Source organism: Ambystoma mexicanum, chromosome 5q (assembly GCF_040938575.1).
Source record: "Ambystoma mexicanum isolate Mex_15411 chromosome 5q, UKY_AmexF1_1, whole genome shotgun sequence".
NCBI lineage: Eukaryota > Metazoa > Chordata > Amphibia > Caudata > Ambystomatidae > Ambystoma > Ambystoma mexicanum.
In genome coordinates this window covers 215,004,626-215,025,442 of record NC_090933.1, presented here as the reverse complement: position 1 = coordinate 215,025,442, position 20,817 = coordinate 215,004,626, and the positions used below count along the sequence as shown (strand labels likewise).

General features: G+C 48.8%; 1 protein-coding gene and 1 pseudogene across 2 annotated transcripts in view; both read right to left on the bottom strand.

The window, feature by feature from the left end:
- The window catches only part of ZNF407 (zinc finger protein 407), a 2,669,902-nt gene that overhangs the window by 2,469,493 nt on the left and 179,592 nt on the right, over positions 1–20,817 (bottom strand). Inside the window, exon 2 of one of the 2 annotated variants that reach the window (XM_069620736.1) lies at positions 15,898–15,989. The gene's annotated coding sequence lies outside the window, so the exon portion shown is untranslated. Of the gene's footprint in view, positions 1–15,897; positions 15,994–20,817 lie in introns of both variants that reach the window. The other variant, XM_069620737.1, reaches the window with a different exon arrangement.
- Positions 17,302–18,491, bottom strand: LOC138498244 (elongin-C pseudogene; annotated as a pseudogene).

The following is a 20,817-nucleotide window of genomic DNA, read 5'->3' as shown; positions in this document are numbered from 1 at the left end:
CAGGACGTGCTGGAGGGTGACCATCCGGAACTTTTGCGCCTTGATGAACTTGTTCAGACGTCGCAGGTCCAGGATGGGGCGCCATCCCCCCGTCTTCTTCTTCACGAGGAAGTATCTCGAGTAGACTCCGGAGCCCCGAAGCCTCTTTGGGACGAGTTCGATGGCGCCCTTCTTGAGCATCGCCTTCACCTCCAGGAGAAGTTGAGGGACGTGAAGTTCTTTCCTGGCCACGGGGGGGACGCGCGGACACTTTCTTTGAAGCTCGAGCACGTGGCCCCGGGCCAAGGCGTCCAGCACCCAACAGTCGGTGGAGATGGACTCCCACACGCTGACGAAGCTCGCCAGCCGGCCTCCCACTGGGGCCCGACCCCCCGGCCGGTTCAATCCTGCTTCGACGAGGCTTTAGCGCCTTGTCCTTGGCGACGACGGCGGGGTCCGCCAGACTTGCCTCGTCCTCTGTAGGCCTCCTGAGACGACGAGCGGGCTGCTTGACGGTAGGAGGAGAAACCGCCGCCGGAACCTTTGGAGGCGCCCTTGCCTCCGTTGCTCCGAAAGGGCGTCCGTCGTTGTTGCAGAACTCCAAGGGCCCGGGCCGTCTCGGTGTCCGCTTTAATGGCCTGAAGGGAATCGTCCACTGTTTTCCCAAACAGGTTGTTCCCATCGAAGGGCATGTCCAGGACTCTGGTCTGAACGTCTTGACGGAAGTCCGTAGCCTTGAGCCATCCACGCCGCCTAAGGCAAACGCCGTTGCCCAACTGGCGGAACCCAGTGTCGGCGATGTCCGTCGCAACAGTAATGGCGTGGTCCGAAGCCACCTCACCTTCCTGCAGGATCTCCAGGGCCTCTGCCCTCTTGTCGTCCGGCAAGAAGTCCAGCAGGGGAGCCAGTTTGTACCAGAGCTCCCTGTCGTATCGGGCCACGATAGCCAAGGCGTTGGCAGCTTTAATCGTCGTCGCTGCAGACGAGATGACTCTGCGTCCCATAGCGTCCAATTTCTTTCCCTCGCCGTCCGGTGGGGAAGTCGATGTGGAGGCCGCACCCCCCCCCCCCGCTTTTTTCCTGGCCGCCGCGGAGACGACGGAGTCCGGGGTAGGCTGCGCCCGGAGGCACAGGGGGGGCCGTGTCCGGGACCCGGTACTTTTTCTCGTACCGGTCTCTTCTAGCTGGCGTCGTGGAAGGGTTCTTGAGGAGGGTGAGGCCCTCATCCCAAATGTCGTCCAATAGAGGCACCGCGAGGACCGTCTTCCTCTTGGCCTCGCGCCGCTGATAAAGGAAACCTTCCTTCTTCTTCTCCTCAGGGCAGAGTTGGAAAAGCTCGGATGCCCTGGCGATCATAGAGTGGAACGATCCAATCTCGTCGGGCGGAGAAGCCCTGGTGGGAGGCGACGACGGTACATCCTCGTCGTAAACCTCGTCGTCCGTACCCGTCGCTGCCGTATCAGTCCCCGTATCATCCCCTCGGGTGGACGGGGAGGAGGGCTGGAAGGGGCGCAACGGCTGAAAAGGAGGTGGAGGGTGGATCCTTCTTCTCTTGGTAGGGGGAACACCAGAAGGTCCCGGTTCTGGGTCCCCCGACGGGAGAGGTTCCGTCGGCAACGGTAGTCTCGTCCTTATCTCTGAGCATAAGGACTGTATAGCCAACAAAATGGCCGCCGAGTTGTCTCGCGGCGCTGGCAGAGGGGAATCCGACGGGCGATCAGGGGCCCCGTCGGTACCCTCGACGATGTCGTCGTCCCCTGCGGCCGGTCTTCTTCCACGCCGAGGCTGTGGCTTAAGACCTCGACCAGCTCCTCCTCCGAGGTTGAGGCCGAATCTACGACGACGCCCTGCCCCCCCTTTTTCTTCCCCACGGGGGATTTCACGGGGGTCCTATCGATGGGCACAAAAGAGGACTCCCTCCGAGGTGGCAGGGAGACTGAGCCCCGAGGTCGCCACCACTGGTGTAGCCTCCACAGGCTGAGCCAGGGCCGCCGCGACAGTTTCGATAGAGGGCTTGGCCGGATGGATTAAGGCCTTCCCCACCTTAGGTGCGCTCACCGCCTTATCCTTGAGGGGGGGGGCACTGCCTCGCTCCCCCTCCGCCTTAGAGCTCGACCGGGGCCTCTCCAGGAGCTTCGCCGGGTGCTCGGCCTTCCTCTTACCCGACCCAGAGCGTTGGCTCGTGGTTGATGGTGCCGGGGAGGGTGCGCCCTGCCTGGCGCCCGTAGAGCCCGACCGTTCGGCGCTCCCGGTGCCAGCGGACTCGCGGTGCTTGGCCTTATGTTGGACCCCCGTCGCCGGGGCGTCCTCAAAGGTCTTAGAAGACCGCTCGGATTTCTTCCTCTTCTTCTCGCCGGACGGGCTCTTCCCTTCTAGCCAGTTGGCGAGACGTTGATGGCGGTCCTTCATGGTCCGCTCCGACATGTTGCCGCAAAACGCACCGTTCTTCTCCACGTGCGTCTTGTCCTCATGTAGGCAGTAAAGACAAAAAGAGTGTTCGTCCTCCTTGAAGACGTTCTGCAGCTGGCATCCAGGGCAGACCCTGAACAGCTTTCCGGGCGTCGAGCTTCCCTTCTCCTGGGCCATGACCGGGCCTGAGAAACTTCTGGAGTCCTCCAAAAGCGTAGCTCGACGAAATCTTCACCCTTGAGGGGCGCAGACGAATCCGAAACGGGTCCCCGTTTATCGGATGGAGAGTCGGTGGAGCTTGAGGCTCTTTTGACCGAAAAAACGAAGTTTTTGAGAAAAAACGTGAAAAAATAGCACTAACGCTCGAGAGCAATAGCACGAGGATCCCAACACATGAACGTGCGGTAAAAATCTGAAGATGGCTGCCAGAGGCGGTGCTTAGGTAGAGGGCAGTCATTGGCTGTGGTCAGTATGACGCAGAGACCAGTGATTGGTTATTACTACGAAAGACAGATCAGAAACGAAACTGATACTGGTTTTTTCTTTACCGAGGATTCCCAGCCTGACGACGGGGAATATTCATGAACATGTGAATCCATGCCAGACCCCATGCTGGAGAAACTACCTTTTGAATATCGAAGTAATGCAAAGCAGATTAATATTTCCAATGTGAACCAAGCTCATTTAAGAAGGCGCAAAGGGCAAATTAAGAACTTAATCATACAAGAGATGTGTGATTGTAATATTGTGGAGCATAATAAAAGCCAACTACCAGAGAGGGCAATATTTGAATGCCGAACCAGTGACATTGTGGGGCCTGAGAGCCAACAAGAGGGACAATACTCGTAAAACAAAAGATAAACAATCATTGCAAAAGCCAAAAGAGAAGTAAACATAGGTAATTACAAAAGAACCAGAAATGCCCAAGCCAAAAGAAGGCAGTTAAGAATTTGAGCATTGATTAAGACTGTTGCCCCTATAGAAAGGTGGTCACAAAAGAAAATGGTTTAAAAACACATTGCCACAGCCAAAGAAGTGGGAAAGTGAAACAGAACCCTTATCAGCAGTTGGTTTATGGAAAATGGGGGGAAACGAGTGGCAGCCAGGCTGCCTTTCTGAAAGAGAACATTCAGAGGGCCAGGAGCATAAACTGCAGAGAGTGTGGCGAATACACAGGTGTACCAAACAGCACCAGTGTGGTTCTGGTTTCCCTTAAAGCATTTATTATACTTGAAGTTGTGAATCAAAAGACATTGCTAACCTGTTTGACCTTTACCACTGAAGTACTTGCAAGTAGTAGTTTATTCTGGCCTGGCAGGAGAGCACACCAGGTGTGAGAATGTCATAGTACTTTGATCAGTGCTGGCACTGGAAAATACACCAGTAGAGAGAAGAACAAGTTACTTACCTTATCTGGTAACGTTCTTTCGATGGGATGTTCCTCCGACGTATTCCACATCTATGACAGGTAATCACCATAGCTGTGCTGCTTCGGACATTTTTTCGGCGTAGGTGTTCTGCGTCGATGACGTCGATACGCTGCCCTTCGAGGGCCCACGGAGCCCGTAGCCTCAGTTGTAATTTTTTCCCAGAACGTGTGGCACCAATCTCCTGCCAGCATGACTGCAGAAAGCCTTGCGGAAACGTAAGCTGCAATCACATAAGAAATTCTGTAGAGGGGCAGGCTGGGAGGGTTTTATGTGGAATACGTCAGAGGAACATCCCATCGAACGAACGTTACCAGATAAGGTAAGTAACTTGTTCTTCGAGGGAATTGTGTCCTCCAACGTATTCCACATCTATGACAGCCTCCCAAAGCAGTACCACTGTATGGAGGTGGGAAAAGAATTTACAATTTCAGAATTTTACAATGCCCAATCAAATTGCTGAATAGAGGACTGCCTTACCAAAGGCCAAATCCTGCCCATGGATGGAGTCCAGGGAATAGTGTCCCACAAAAGTATGGACAGAGGCCCATGTGGCTGCTTCACAAATATTGCGAATAGGAACACCCCTCTGCAGAGCAGTGGAGGCAGCCATACCCCTAGTAGAGTGAGCCCATAAGCCTACTGGATGGTCCTTTCCCACCAAACGGTAACACTCTGAGATCATTAAAATGATCCATCTGGACAAGGTCTGCTTGAAAACAGCCTGACCCAAGCGTCTTCCAGCATAACTAACAAAGAGCTGATCGTCCACTCTGACCCGGAACCCCCTTGAGAGATAGAAACTCAAAGCTCTCCTAGGATCCAACCTATGGAGCCTCTCCTCTTCCTTACCAGGATGTGGAGGAGGATAAAACGCCGGAAGAATTACCTTCTGGCTCAAATGGAAGAAAAGAAGGCCGCACCCTAAGGACAACCCTGCCCTTATGGAACACAGTGAAGGGTGGCTTGGCGGAAAGTGCCTGCAACTCACTCACTCTGCGTGCAGAAGTAACCGCAACCAAAAACACAGTTTTAAAGGACAACAGTCGCAACAGACAAGAATGTAAGGGCTCAAACGGAGCTCCCATTAGGAACTTTAACACCAAATTCAAATCCCATCCCGGCACCTGGAAAGAAGACTGTGGAAACACATTAGTTAGCCCTTTTAGAAACGGAGAAATCAAAGGAATCTTAAAATAAGAACATTCCTAAGACGAGCGCTTAAATATAGACAGCGCCGCAAGGTAACCCTTAATGGTACCCACTTGCAGGCCCTTGTGGGCTAAAGAAAGCAAAAAAGACAAAATCAAAGCAATGGAACATTGGAAAGGATCCACATTCTGTACCCTGCAGCAGTCGCAGAACTTTCTCCAACAGCAACGGTACAGAGACTTTGTTGCGGGCCATCTGGCCGAAAGCAACACCTCCATCACGTATTCGGGGAGGTCCCAATCCTTATACCTCAACCTTTCAGATACCAAGCATGAAGGCCGAGAGACTTGACCTCTGGATGGAGAGCCCGATCCCCCTCCCGTGAGAGCAGATCACCTCGGTTGCGAAGACGGCGTGGAGGACAGATGGACATGTCTAGAAGGACCGGGTACCACGCTCTCCTGGCCCATGCTGGAGCAATGAGGATCATTCGGGAACCGAACCTCCGTAACCTCCGCAATACTAGCGGAATGACGGGGACTGGAGGAAACGCGTACAGCAGTGGGAAGGACCACTCCACTACGAACGCGTCCCCTAAGGCTACTCTTCGAGGAAATTCCAGCGAGCAGAATCTCTCGCATTTCCGGTTGACACTGGTGGTGAAGAGATCCACTTGTGGGGTTCCCCAAAGGGCAAAGATCTCCAAAAGAACTTCCTGAGCCAGCTCCCACTCGTGAGAGACCGTGCTCTGCCTGCTCAGAGCGTCCGCCACCACGTTTTGGTCTCCGGCCAGATGAACTGCAGAGATCAAAATTTCCTGCTGGATGGCCCAGAACCAGAGCTGCATCGCCTCCCTGCACAACAGGAGTGTCCCAGCCCCCCCTTTTTTGTTGAGGTAGTGCATGGCCACTGTATTGTCTGTCATAATCAAGACATTCTTCCACCGCACCGACGGCAGACAATCCTTCAGGGCTAGCCTGACGGCCCTCAGCTCTAACAAATTGATGTGGAGTCTGGACTCCGACGGAGACCAACGACCGCTGGCTGTCAACTCGTTGGCATGAGCTCCCCAGCCCGTGAGGGATGTGTCCGTCACGATCCTCTCCTCCGGCCAGGGTTGCCAAAATGGAGCTCCCTTCATCAGATTGCCTTCGACAGCCCACCACAGAAGATCCTGGGCGACCAAGGTCGAAAACTGAACGGGATCCGACATCCTGCCAGAGAACTGCGACCACCGCATCTTGAGAGCCCACTGCAGAGATCTCATCCGCAGCCTGGCCTCTGGCACCAGGAAAATGCAGGATGCCATGAGGCCGAGCAACCTCAAGAACTCAAACGCCGGGAGACTCTGGGCACGTTGAAACCTGTCCACCATCTGCAGAATGTGATGCGCCCTCACCTGGGGAGGCGAACACAGCCCCAGAGATGTGTCGAGCACTGCTCCGATGTATTGGAGCCGCTGGGTAGGTGTCAAATGAGACTTCTTTAAGTTGAGGGAGCAGCCCAGCTTGTGAAGGGAGTGGCAGGTGACGTACAGATGATCCAGGACTTGCTCGGGAGAGCGTTCCCTGATCAACCAATCGTCCAGGTAGGGGAAGACGTGAATCCCCCCTTTCCCGAGATATGCTGCCACCACCACCATCAGCTTGGTGAAGACCGTTGGGGCGGAGGTCAATCAGAATGGCAGGACCCGAAACTGAAAATGCGAGTCACCAACTGCGAACCTCAGGTACTTCCTGGGCTTGGGATGAATCGGCACATGAAAGTAAGCATCCTTGAGGTCGAGAGACACCAACCAATCCTGAAGTTGAAGGGCCTGGAGGACTTGAGAAAGAGTTGCCATCTTGAACTTGTCCTTCCTGAGGAGCTTGTTCAAACCACGCAAGTCCGTGATGGGTCTCAATCCTCCATCTTTTTTCAAAAATATGGGGAATATCATCCCTTGTTCCTCTCCGCTACAGGCACCAGTTCTATGGCGCCTTTCTCCAGCAGGGATAGGATTTCCTGCGCAAGGAGCAGATCCGGACGCTTCAAAGACAGCTTCCCCAGTAGATTGTCGTGAAGCCTCTGCCGGAAAGGAAGACAGTAGCCATGGGCTATGATCTCCAGAACCCACACATCTGAAGTAATGGCACACCATTCTCCAAGATACTGCGCAAGCCTTCCCCCAACCAGCGAACCATGGGACATGGCCTCATGACGGAGCGGATTCAGCTGCGGCAGTGCCTGAGGGCAAGGAGGCAACTGCCCGAGCGGCTTTGGCACCTCGAGTACCTTGCTTTCCACCTCTGCTACTCCTATGGTGGCCCCTTTGACTGGCAGCTCCTCTCGGTCTACCAAAGGTAGAGTAGTACCGAAAGGAACCTCCCCTCCATTGCTGTCCCCTAGGACGAAAAAGCGGAGGTTGACCAACTGCAGCGCTGAAAGACTTTTCTGAAGCTTTGGAGGTCTGCAACCTCTCAAGGCTCTCGTCAGCCTTGCTGCCAAACAGATGGACACGATCAAAGGGCATGTTGAGAAGCCGGGATTGCACATCAGGAGCACACCCCGACTTCCACAACCACGCAAACCTGCGTATCACGGTGCTCTCAGCCATGGACCGGCTGACACAGTCTGCCGTGGCAAACCCGACTGAACGGATTCACACATGGCATCCTTGCCGTCTTGCACGAGGGCTAGAAAACCATCCCGTTCTTCGCCTTCGGGAATATGCTCAGCCGCCAAAGATACGCAGTTCCACAGAGTATAAGTGAATCTCGCCAAGGCACAAACGGAGTTGGCTGCCTTGAAAGCTATACCCCCAGAAGAAAATACCTTCTTCGCCCAACCATCAAAGCGCTTGTCGTCCCGATCAGGAGGGATGGTAGGGTACGCCACCTGCACCACCAAACTCTCCGGAGTAGGGTGCAATGACAAGTAGCACGGGTCACTACTGGCTGGACGGTATTTTTTCGGAAGCGACTCACTAACTGCCGGGAGACTCTCCGGAGCAGTCCAAGCCGCCGCCACCCTCCTTTGCAAAGCCATGTGAAATGGCAACACCGGGTCAGTGGATAGATCCGTGAGATCATCCTGATCAAAATCAACAGGTGGAGCAGACCACCCCAAGTATTCAGTCACCCTTGACATAAGACGCCTATAGGAGGATTCGGCATGCGACCCAGGCTCAGGCCTGCCAAACTCCACCTCCGGAGAGGTGTCAAGACCACTGGCATCATGCAAGGACTGAGTTCTTCCATCTGACTGTGCCCAGACAACAAGTCATCAGGGACATCAGGAGGCACAACCATCCCCTCATCAGACCCTTCTTCCACCTCCAAAATATAATCCAAGGGTTGGAACAAATCCAATCTGGGAGGAGGACTAGAGTAGGGCTCAAAAATAGGCCTCACTGACTTACTGAGAGTCTTTTTCGGAGGTTCCACAGCCCTCTGGGGCTCCTCCGGCAATTCCTCCGCAAACAGCGTCGAAGGAATCGGCGTCGACCGAGATGCCGACGGCGTCGATAACCTTTTCGAGGGCAGAGCCCCGAGAGAGTCCCTCAACGGACACGGCGCCGATGGCGTCGACGCCTTCCTCGAAGGCTTCACAGGATCCACCAGTCTCGATGGCGTCGAGGACCGGGACCTGGATCTGGCACGGCTACGGCGATCTTCCTTGTCCGATCGGGACCTCGACGACTCCCGATGATCGCGCCGACCGCCCGAGCCCAAAGAAGTATGAGCAGTGGACCGAGCTCGTTCCCTGCCGGCTTATTTTGAAGGCGTGGACGTAACAGTGCCTTGCGATTTGAAAATCGCCATCATTTGGCCTCAGGTAAGCGTTCGTGTGTGCCCCAGCTTTGGGCTTTTTCAAATTATTTTCTTAATTTCACCCAGTGCGAGCCTCGTGGTCCGCGCTTGCCGCTGAGCCTCCCTCTCCCCGGTCTCACCTCCTGTTCCCCCCCCCGGCCCTGATTGGCTTCTCCCTCGTGTTGTGTTGTAGGGCTTAACCCACAGCACATATGCTTCCTGGGCCATTTTAGACCCCTGGCCTCAGGTAAGCGTTTGTGTGTGCCCCAGCTCCAGGCTTTTTCAAATTATTTTCTTAATTTCACCCAGTGCGAGCCTCGTGGTCCGCGCTTGCCGCTGAGCCTCCCTCTCCCCGGTCCCACCTCCTGCTCCCTCCCCCTGGCCCTGATTGGCCTACCCCTCCTTATCCTGCACCTGACCCGGGCAGCCCTCTGCCAGGCATCCCCTGCAGCTAAGGGCCCCAAGGCAAAGGGCGGGTCCAACATTGGCAGCTCCATGATGTGTCTGCAGGTGTCCGCAGGGGAAGCCAGTGAAGCCAGCAGCCAACAGACACCAACAAAAACTGAGTGTGGCATGGGTGGGGAGTAGAGTAATTACTCTACTCCAGAAAACCCCTGCCAATCTATCGTACCTCCCAATAACAGACTGCCATAGACTCTCGTACACGCAGAAAGATTTGTAACCACGAGACTGAACTTATTCATGACAGGATTGTAGAAGTTGCCTTGCATTACATAATAACATAGTTGGCAAGACCAACACGCGCCACAATTATATAGAATTGCGAATACTAGCATGGCCACACTTGGACTGACTTGTGAATATTGGCCTGCGTTGCATCAAGATAGGACTTTGAATGTTAGCATGTCCACACTTAGACAGAATTGCAAATATTTGCATGTCCACACTTGGGACAGAACTGGGAATGTTAGCACGTCCACACTTAGACAGAATTGTGAATATTGCCTGCGTTGCATCTAGATAGGACTTGAATGTTTACATGCCCACACCTAGATGGAATCCTAAGCAATGGCCTGCGCCGCATCCAGACAGAGTTGTGGGGGGGTCAACAGGTGCCACACTTGGATAGAACTGTGAATGTTAGCATGCTAAAGGTCAGGTAACCCACTAACCAATATAAGCTCAAACTCTGCATACTTATCTCACTCAAAAATTCACACAACCATCTCTCGCACAGCAAGCCGCACGCACTTCACAACACTGCAACAACAAATAAGCTGGAGCAACAGCACACGTGGACTGACACCGATCCAACACCCACACCAAAGCTCAGTATCTGGTGTATACCGAGCTGAAGCGGCCAACAGAACACCACTCCTCTCACTATCCTACTCCCTCTTCACCTTACTAAACCTTCCCACCTTATCATTTGCAGATCCGCCAGAGCGCCTGGGGACCAATTCCGTTGGTGACGGTGCGCGGTACAAATACCTTTAACATTTAACATCATTTGCTGGCGGAATGCGTCCCATTCTGCCGGCGACGAAGACTTGGTGGGACAAGTCAACGTTCTCGTGTAGTCCTCAGACGAGGACGGGGAAGGCGACCAATGACGGCGCTTCCTAGAATGCCTCAAAGAGGCAGAGGAATGGCGGGAACCTCTCCGGGACCGAGACCCCCTGGACTTCCGGCGACACAGAGAGTCACCTCTCGAATCGTCGAAAGGCCAGCGGATTTCAACTTATGGGGCTTAGACCCCCTACCTACCTTTAACTTCTTCTTACGTTCCCGCAAGGCCTTAGAAGGCAGGGGCTGGCAGTCATCGCAATCGTCGGTGGCGTGGCTTTCGCCGAGGCACCAGAGGCAGATGTTGTGCGGGTCCGTGATGAACATCTTCGACCCGCAGTGCCGACATTTCTTAAAGCCCGACTTCGGGTCGCAGAAGACGAAGACATCGTTATCGAAAAGTAAGAATCGAGCGCGCTGAGATTCCGAAGCAAACATGTTTGCGGAAAAAAGAGAACTGAGGCTACGGGCGCAGTGCGTCCTATATATAACATCCGGTGATGTCGACCCTCGACGGAGGCCCTCGATGGACAGCGGATCGACGCCAAAAAAAATTCTGAAGCAGCACAGCTGTGGTGATTACCTGTCATAGATGTGGAATACGTCGGAGGACACAATCCCCTCGAAGTTTGTCGTAGTAAGCCTGCCAGGTGAGTGGACCAGGTGGAAGTCATTAAAGTAGTGTGGTGTGGTTAACAATCTTGAAGAAGTTGAACTATCACTAAAACGTTTTGTGAATCAATGAAGAAGCATCCTGACAAATTAATAACATTGACACAAAGGTTGTGTGAACTGCTGCAGAAGTGTTTAACATTGTCAACCAGACGGCTTTGTGTACTGTGGTGAAATATCCTACCAAAGATCTTTTTGTTGAAACCAATGGAATTATTCTGTGCTGATGAGTTGTTTCAAGGCCTCTGTCACAAGTAGAGAGAGAGGACACTTTGTTGAACACTTGTGAACTGTTGGTTGAATACAATCTTGGAACTTTTATTATCAAAGTGGAACAATGAGACTTGAGCTGGAACTTTGTCATGAGACAGGATTTCCTGAACATTTGTTTGGAACTTTTGAACAGAATCCTGCTCAAATCTGGGGAAGGGGAATTCACCCAGATTGGAAGGAGAAACATTGATGGTGATGTGAATTTAACTATCATATTGGTTACTGTTCAACTGCCATATATTACCTTGTTAAACTGATGTATGTTTAAGTGTGAGGGACAGAAATCTTTTGTTAATGTTGTCTTTAGTTGATTTTAGGCAGGGAAATCCTCATCAGGGTAGGGATGTGAAGCATTTATCCAACCTTTTGAGTTAATAAAATGGCATCTTTTGAAAAACCTTCACAAAGTTGTCGGACTCACATTTCTGACCCCTCACAGTGGTTACAATGCCACCTGAAAACTTGGAAGAATATGATGCCTTTTGGGTAGCATGTTCAGATGATGGGCAAGAGTGCGTGATAATAGAATCTTCACTGGAAGATTATGAGGGGGAGCATAGATGGGGTACGAGGCTATGGATTCCCAAGTAGGTAAGTACAAACTTGACAAGTAAGTTGTTGGATCAGTGGATCAATTGAAGGGGGGAATGCGGTAAAAGTGCAAATTCGGCACTGCCAAGGGGGGGGCGCACCTATCAATTATGTAACAGGGGATGCAACGGGGAAAAAGAGGGGTCACTCCTGGGGGTGAGGACATCATTGAACACTGTGCAGTGTAACCTGTGCGCAGGTGCAGCAGCAGAGGTCACAGGGAAGAAGGGCATTGGGGGGTACAGAGTGAGGCCTGGGGGTGAAGGGGCACACAGGGATAAGGGAAAGGGGCACACAGGGATAAGGGAAAGGGGCACGGGTAGTGGGTAGAAAGGGTAGTGTAGCACAATGTGAACAATGTTACAGCCATTTTTTAGTATAGGCCTCAGGTAAGTAAAACCTTTTTTCTTCTCGCAGCTATAGGCCCCATGTACTGGGTGCCCATGGATTTCTCGAGCACCCAGCCTAAGGTGATGTGCTGGAGAAATGTTGCAAGTTGGCAGTTTCCAGCAGAACAGGGATGCAGTGGAATGAGACCAGTCCACTGATACTTTCGAGGCCAGCGAGCCAGGCAACTAGGTGCTTGCTGGGACTTTGTAGTGAATTAGAAATTAAATACAGGCAAATAAAATTCAAACCATGGTGGGGTATGAGTTTTCAAATCGCCCTTGACAGATGAGTCTTGGAAGAGGACTGAGGTGCGAGGGAACAAGCAACGGGGAACTTATCAACAGCACAGTTTCAGTGTCCCTAAGGTGCAACAGTGTTGTGTGTCCTTGCTGATGTCTGCAGGGCACCCTATTGGTTGGATTCTGTGTGAATGTACCCTCCCTTCGCCAAGCTCAGGATGTCTTGAGTGTTCGATGGGAACTGGCCAGTGGCAGATGAAAGTTCCAGTGGTCAGCACAATCACGTAATGCTTTGTAGCGCAATTGTGGGTCAGTGTGGAAAGGTTTTTGACGTTGCAAGCAGTGGTGTTGTGCAGTGGGGGCAAGGAAGGAACAAACCATTTATGATCATTCAATGTATGTTTGGTTTTAGGGGACTGGCGCAGTCCCAACAATTAGCTTTTGTAAGGTGTTTCAAAATGTTTCAAATATGGTTTATGCAAATTACATTGTTTATGAAAAAACCTTTGCCCGCTGTGGACGGCGTTGACAGCTCCCTTCATTCAGTTCAGTTCCACGGGGCTGTTTGAACCGTGCTTTCCCAGGTGTTATCTGCACCTAAATAAATTGCATTACTTCTTGCTTGCTGTATACTCCTTCTTGGATTTCTTTGGTGTTCCAGTCGTTACTTTCTTTGGAGGACGCCTGACACACCCTCTTCTCCCAAAATTATAGCTATATCTCCCATGCTGCTTTGCAGGAGAGAGGCTTTTCAGAAATGAAAAAGCCAACTTTTTTTTTCTTGTTCGATGTGAGAGATAACCGCAAATATAACAGGAATATGCAGAGTTAGCCGAAAAGAAAAAGTAGAAAAAATACCATTTGGAGGAGGATAAAGGATGAACTGGCATCATGCTAGGGGGTGGGGAGGGTAAAAGAGGGCACCATGTAAAATTGGGGAGCTTGGAGGGGCCTGGGGACCAAGTTCAGAACTCCAACATTTTAGAATATCGACGGTTATTTTTTGCATATCGGGGGTTCTATTCGAAAACAGGATTGGGAAATATGAGTGTGTCATGGATAACTGGATATTTGTGGGCGTTTATGGAACCAGGGTTATTTGTAGTACTTTGCTAATATAACCGTGGATATGGGGAAACAGTTTTAAAAATGAAAGTTACAAAAATGAGTGATACAAAAACAAAAGTGGAATTTTACAGCTACAGTGAGGTGTGGGGTAACGTATTGGTGCTACATGTCATGAAGTGCAATATGGCCCTGGCCAGTGAGCACGCAGGCTGTGGCTAGTGGGCCTGAAAGACATCTATAGTGCCCACCTAGTGTGTCCAAAATAAACATATTGGGGTAACATGTACAGTGGACACGACCGAAGGCTGTGGCCACTGGCCATGGCCGAAGCCACGGCTAGTGGCCTGATAAGAGTTTTAAAATATATAGTGGGCACGGCTGAAGGCCGTGCTCACTCGCCAGGGCCAAAGGTCCTGGCTAGTAGGCCCAAAGGTCCTGGCTAGTAGGCCCAAAAGACATGTATAGTGGACACGTCAATGGCCGTGGCCACCTAGTGGGTCCAAAAGAAACATATTGGGGGCACATGTACAGTGGACACGGCCACAGGCCATAGCTAGTGGCCTGTAAAAAACAATGGTATAACAAAACCCTTGAAACTCAGCAGATGTGGGAAGTCATGACCAGCTTAACTCGGCGCGTTCCCGTTGCAAAGCCCATGACCACATACATATTATAAGAGAAGGGATTCACAACGACATATAAAATGGCATTATGTGTGACATGGCATTATAGGGAACATGGGGGACATCAACGGGAGTGCGCCGAGTAAAGCTGGTCATGACTTCCCATATCCGCTGAATTTCAGGGGTTTTGTTGCGTTAAAACTGCACAACTTAACTAAGGTTTTTTCAGTTAATATATATGTGAGATAACAAACTTGCAAGATACATGTATATGTTACGTGAATGCAACGAAATTAAAACTTCCACAAAAATACTGCTTATTTAAAAATATATATATATATTTGATGGCTTTATCAGATAATGAATTTTTGCAGGCACGTTAAAAAAAGCAGAAAGTTGAGAGACGCACACATTTTATCCCATTAAAAGCAGACAAATGAAATCTCAGCCATGTATCTTGTGCCATTTTTAAAAAGGTTGTTTTACTATCAACGTAACTAATCACAATGAGGCCATCTCTGGCAAGGAAGGACATTATAATGAATTTCCTTTACAGCTGCACAGAAATGAGATTTGCTGTTCCACATCAAACGAAGAGGGGCTGAATGCATACATTCTTCATCATATTTATTGTTAAGTGTAATTTTTTAGCAATAAAAACCAGCCGTAAAGTATTACAAAAACTGGAACAACAATTTATATCTTTTACTTACCTCAGTTTAAAGGGTCGATTGATAGAGAAGATGAAATGTGTGCTAATTAAAGAATAGGCCCGATTTAAGAACGCATTATTGCAGGTTATAAAAGATATGAGAATACGACTGCCTCAAAGCCAGTGAAAACTATACTAGCCTCGTGCAGAGCTGAGACCCGCCAGGACACGTGTCGATGAGTTGTCACTTACCAGCTACATTGTGATTATTTTATTTTGTTGCCACTTTGACATGGTGAATGTAAGGTGGGACCGGTGTGACCTTATGTTTGCAATGTGCTTGTTAATCGTGGCCCGTCCATATTAAAGGAATGCTAAACATGTGGCCCACTTCATTGAATCGCGTCAAGGCACTACCTCTATCTGACAATGAGGCCCTCGTATTTTCTAATCGGTTGTACGAATGACCCATGATGTGTTGCACATAATTAAAATTGGATAGCTTAGCTCATTAAAACATAGTTGTGTCTTGAATAAGCCTTGGTGCCTGCAAGAGTACTTTAAAACGTCAAAGGTTTCAACGGATAAAGGTGTTCAGGGTGAGTCCTGTTTTCCACTTTTAGTTTTCTGGAATGGAATGGGGAGCGTCGTTGAGATTTTGATTGAGGTTTTGATACGCATATTTGTCAATGGTCCACTGAAAGGAGAGATGAAGAGCCAACGGCAGAGTGGTTCGCCTCAAAGACTGAACTCTCATTCTAGGCCCCAACAAATCAGAAGCAATGACACATGTTTTATTTAACATTACGCAGTAGATTACAAATTCAAGATAATCCGTGCAATGCAAACGTTAGAGGATGATTTAACTCCATGATGCAGAAGTGTAAATCATGGGAAACTAGCAGACGATACTTTGTATGCCAAGTGCCCTTAACTATGCAGGGAGTAACAAAATAAAATCACTGCAGCTTGAATTTGAGCCTCAGAAAGCAAAATAAGAATGAAGGCCTCCATGCAGCGAATAAAGGAAAGCAGCACAGTCAGTTAGACCAGAGACTGTTAAAACATGTTATCATTATACAATCTACTAAACGTTATATCTACCTGATGCTGTGGTATGGTGCAGGAAAATAGTTCAGGTCGACATCTGTTTCAACCAGTAAAGTCTCCTCCTTTTCTGTAATTGTGACCATAATCTGCCTTGGCAAAAATCATAAGCGAAAGAAACGTCAAATATTTGCTTTTGTGTAAGACGCAAAACAAAGTTTCAAATAAATATCGTATACCGAGATGTGTATTACACTTGGTAAATACAAACTGTGAAGGAATAATGAGACAAGACAGACAACAGATTCAAAATAAAATACTTTATTAACTCAAATGTCAGGATGGTATAAGGCCTAACATGCCCTATGCTAAGGTGGGATTGCCCTATCTTAACGAAACTAAAGAAAGTGAGTTCAACTTAAAAGTCTGTGTACAAAACTTATGCTTGCCCTCACAACTAAAGCTAAACAACGTGTAGAGATGTCAATAATCAAAGAAATGGTGATCAACACTAAATTATGAGCTTCTTCTAGCTCTTAGCTTCCTTTTCAGCTCCCCTTCTCAAATTCAAGAACATTCCACAAAAGTCTCAAAATTACCTTTCCCACGTTCAAGGTAATACAGTTCCACACAATCCTTGGGGTTCCCTTCCCCAAGTTCCAAGAAACAGTTAAAAAGAAACAGGTCTTGAGGCTTCGTTCTCAAGACGATACTTGCAGCTCCTTGAGTCTCAGGGTTCCCTTCCCCAGGACTTTAATTCAGCCACTTATACTTATTTCAGACTTTTCAAAAAGTTTAACAACTCGAGGTCAACCTGACCCCTCCTTCTGGATTGCATCACCAGTTCACTTGCAGTGCTTCTCCATGGTTTATTTCACAATGTCTTTGGGTTTTCGCAATTCAGGGCTCACTGGTCTAGGCGCAGTTGTCAAACCACACAGACCACCCACCAGAGGTCATGCAACCAGGATCCCTAGGATATTTGGCCCACACAGGTTCTTCTATACTAATCCCTATGTACAGTCACGTTCTCTTAATTTCTCTTTGTTGGCCTCTTGGCTTTATGTGCAATATTTAAACTCCTCTGCCATCTCCTGGTTAGCCTCTTGGCTCTGCCATAACATGTTACACACCGCTTGCCAGTCTTTGGCCTTGCTGCACTGTATTTACTCAGACAGTTCACTTTGTGGTGGTCTTAATAATAATAAATAATCATTTTTGTTGATGTCCCACTTTTCTATGGCACTCTTTCACACATGCGCCCTTTTCCATAGGTTGCTTTCATATGGAATTCACAATGCCTTTCATATGCTGAATTTCAAGTTTCTATTCAGTTCAGTATTCAATACCTATTTGCAGCCCACTAAGAATGCCCTGGCTGTCTAGTAGCTTTCCCCGACACTCACCAGTCCTCGGCCTTGTTTCGAGGCGTCTCCTGCTGCATCTTTTCTGCTTCGTAAGTCAGCGGGCCAGCTTCTGCGAGCCCTGCTCGTACACTCGGGTGTCTTGCCCACGTCGGTAGATCTGCTGTCTTTGCACAGATGCGGACGCGTTGTCCTTTCTCCTGCTGGCTTGCAGCTCCTGCTGACAATTCCTTGCAGTGGAGGCTCCCACATCTGTAACAGCCCAACATTCCAACTCACCCTGGGATGTACAGTCTTTCTGGGCTGCTGGCTGGCATCCTGGCTCCTACACCGGTTCCACCTCGGCTGCCTCCTTTGGAAAAGGGTCCCGTGCCAGTCTCTCTCACAGGCCTCCCTGTTGCTCCCTGTGTTGTTCTCTAACCCTCTCTTTATACGCCTGCAAAGACTTAGCAGGTTGCAGGTGTGGATCCTCAGTTGGGCTTGCCGGACTATGATTAAGGGGACATGCCTGACTCATACTCTGCAGGCATCTTCTTTGTCCCAGTACCAGAGTGGTAAAAGGAAGGTTTAGTGTTCATTACTCTGTCTTCTCTTCCTCATCCTAGTACTTTCAGAGGTTAAATGTGGGGAAATGAGGGGAGAGGTTTTGCAGTAGCCCATAAAGGCTGGGGGAGGGGTAGGTTGGACGACAAAAGGGAAAGGGGATACCATGTTTCGCCTGTGGGCACCCCACTCCCAATCCTCAAAGACCATCCACCCAGGTGATCCTCCCTTGCTTCACCACCGCCAGGGTCAGGATCCATAAGCGATGCCCTTTCCCTGTCCACCTGAGAAGAGGATCCAGGGGGAGTAGGAGCGAGAAAACCCTCAGGTTTCTGACAATACACACAGCACTGCCGCGAGGTAACAAATGAAACAAATGAAGTTAGTATCAAATCACATGTTGTATATACAAAACAGTCTAGAAAGTTTGCGGGCATCAGCAGTTACAGTGCAATTTCAGATACAAATGGAAATTCTGGAATTTCAGTAGAACTGTTAGCATATTGCGTCTTATAGGGAAAATGTATGCAGACTTTGGACAAAACCTGAGATGGAATCCCTCGGAAGTTGACTTCATTCGATTGATTTTCAGCAAACTGACCTGGACCACTGAACATAGCTGACTGCGTCAGATGTCACTGTGTGTTTTCTTTTAACAATGAACTCATGCCCAGTTGATGATATCAGCTTAAATTACATAGCATCAGGGCCTTCTCACCCATAGGGCTTCTTTTCTCCATCCATTTTTCTTCTTCTTAATAGCTTCTTACCCTTAACTCAATCACATGTGAATCCAAGGTTCGCTTTGGTAGCACCCAAGATACACGAGATAATTTCAAGAAAAGATTTGGTCATACAAAGTGCACATTCTTCAGCTCAGAAACAGCAGATTTAGAAGCAGTATTCCCAAGCGGCAGGAGCTGTACTTGCTATATCCACTTTGCAGATATGCAGAATAATTCGTCCTGTTTGCCCTTAATCCAAGAAAGGGCCATGCAAATTGCACAGAGCATTTAAAGAAGTGTATATTTATTTACACACGCGCGCACACATTACGTGTATAATACAAGCTGGCATTCCATGCAAATAAACTGAAACCAAAATGGGATTTTTTTAAATTGGGAAGACTCTGGTGCCGCTGCAATCAAGCTTGCTGATTTTATATTGGTACAGTATTATTGGAAGCACTGCAACTCAAGAAGAGCATTTTAAAAAGGCAACTAGAATGATTGCATGAACACAGGATTTGGTAGGTGCTCTGTTGGTTGTGTGGCAGAGAGTGATGTGTAGAGGAGGAGTCAAGTACCCCCACTCCACTTGCCCCACCTACATTACCTGAAGCGTATACTGAACAGTTAAACCAGCAAAGAGAAGAGCAAGGACTCTGCAGTACCCATAAGAATACCTATAGCAAAGAGAATATGGGAGGTAAATTACCCATTGAGGAAACAAAGAAACCGAATGACCAGGATGAATGGTGACGTCATGCAAAGTTGAATCGACACCCAGATAGAAAGATAACCAAACCAGAGAGGCAGACGATTTATAAAGAACAAAGAAGTACCAAGGATAAGTGACATCTTGGGATCAAGAGGAAGAAACTTATGCCACAAACTTGATGAAGATATTTAGTTACTTTAAACGTGTACAGATGCAATGAAACGCAAGCAGCAAAGCAATCAAAAAGCTAGACATATGCTAAAATAGATTAGACCGCGGCAAGCGCCAACATATACCTATATGCCTCATAGATACATATGGATTAAGTGAAGAATGAATGTTTCCACTACATATAAAGCAGTACTGAACAATGCAAGAAGGCCTCAGTTCAGTGTCACAGTTACAAAAAGCAATTGAATTAAACAGAATACATTTAAGCTAAGGAGTTCACTGACCCAAGAAAGCCAAGGTCTTATCAAACTGGGAGTTTGATGACATTAGATACAATTAACATGAAAGAACAGAAACTCCTGTTTAGGAAGGTCAAGCAAAAACAAAAGACATCAGAGGAATACTAGAGAATAAAATCAAATACACGAAAAGGCTCAATTCATGGTGTCCAGTCACGTGTTGGAAGAAAGTTGGATGAACGAGAAGATCACACCTACGCACGGAAGCTGGATAGTACCCATACTCCTTAAAAATTCTCAGAGAACAGTACAGACTCTAGGCCAGTTTCAAAGGACTAATTGACACTGGACCATTGAGGTGATGATGGATGATATTTTAATTGATGGGAAGCTGGTATCAAGACAAGGTCACCTGCACCTGGTTGTTCGGTCTGCGTGCTGCTCACGTAGGTGGAAAAGTACTGACAGGGGTTAAAGCCAACCAATCGTAGGGGGCCACGTAGTTGAGGGTCCTATAGTTTGTGTAGCCAAAGGGACGTCATACATTTAGTGACATTCATAGTGGCCATTTTGATGGGAGGGCTTAGTTGCCCCACCTGATGTCGACTATCATATTACCTCTCTCAGTTACTCCATACAGATATAGTACCTATGCCTAGTTATTCACTTAGAACCAATCCCGCTTCCCGATAAGTTTCTGTAGTTTGCCACGTAGGATGACGTTGGTAATGTCACAGGTCAACACGTCTTGCTATGACCAATTATGGGTATAAGAACCCAACTTTTTAATGAAATAGTTAGAGACCGAGCATCGAGCGATTGCTGATGTTCGTTGTACTCCCCGTTTTAAAGACTTGCATTAAAACAGAAAAACCTTTGCCAAACTATTTGTGTCGTCTTGATTATTGATGTACGAGTAGAATCTGCATCCCCATCCATCTCCAGGGTATTGCTACTCATCTTAAAGGGCTGGAAGCCTTCAGTTCACTTGATAGCAGAGATTGATGGTTAGATAAGATACCATCGGCCGTCGACAGAAGTAATTTTAGACTCTAGGCAATATCGCACAACATTTTCCATTCGGCTGAGAGGACGTGAAGCTCCCCGTAGATAGTGGTTAGAATAGGAAAAAATCCTTGCAAGGAAAGGTTTGACAGGACCACTATTTTGACATAGAAACCCCTCCCACATTTACGAGAAGCAGATCGGAAAGCGGCTCG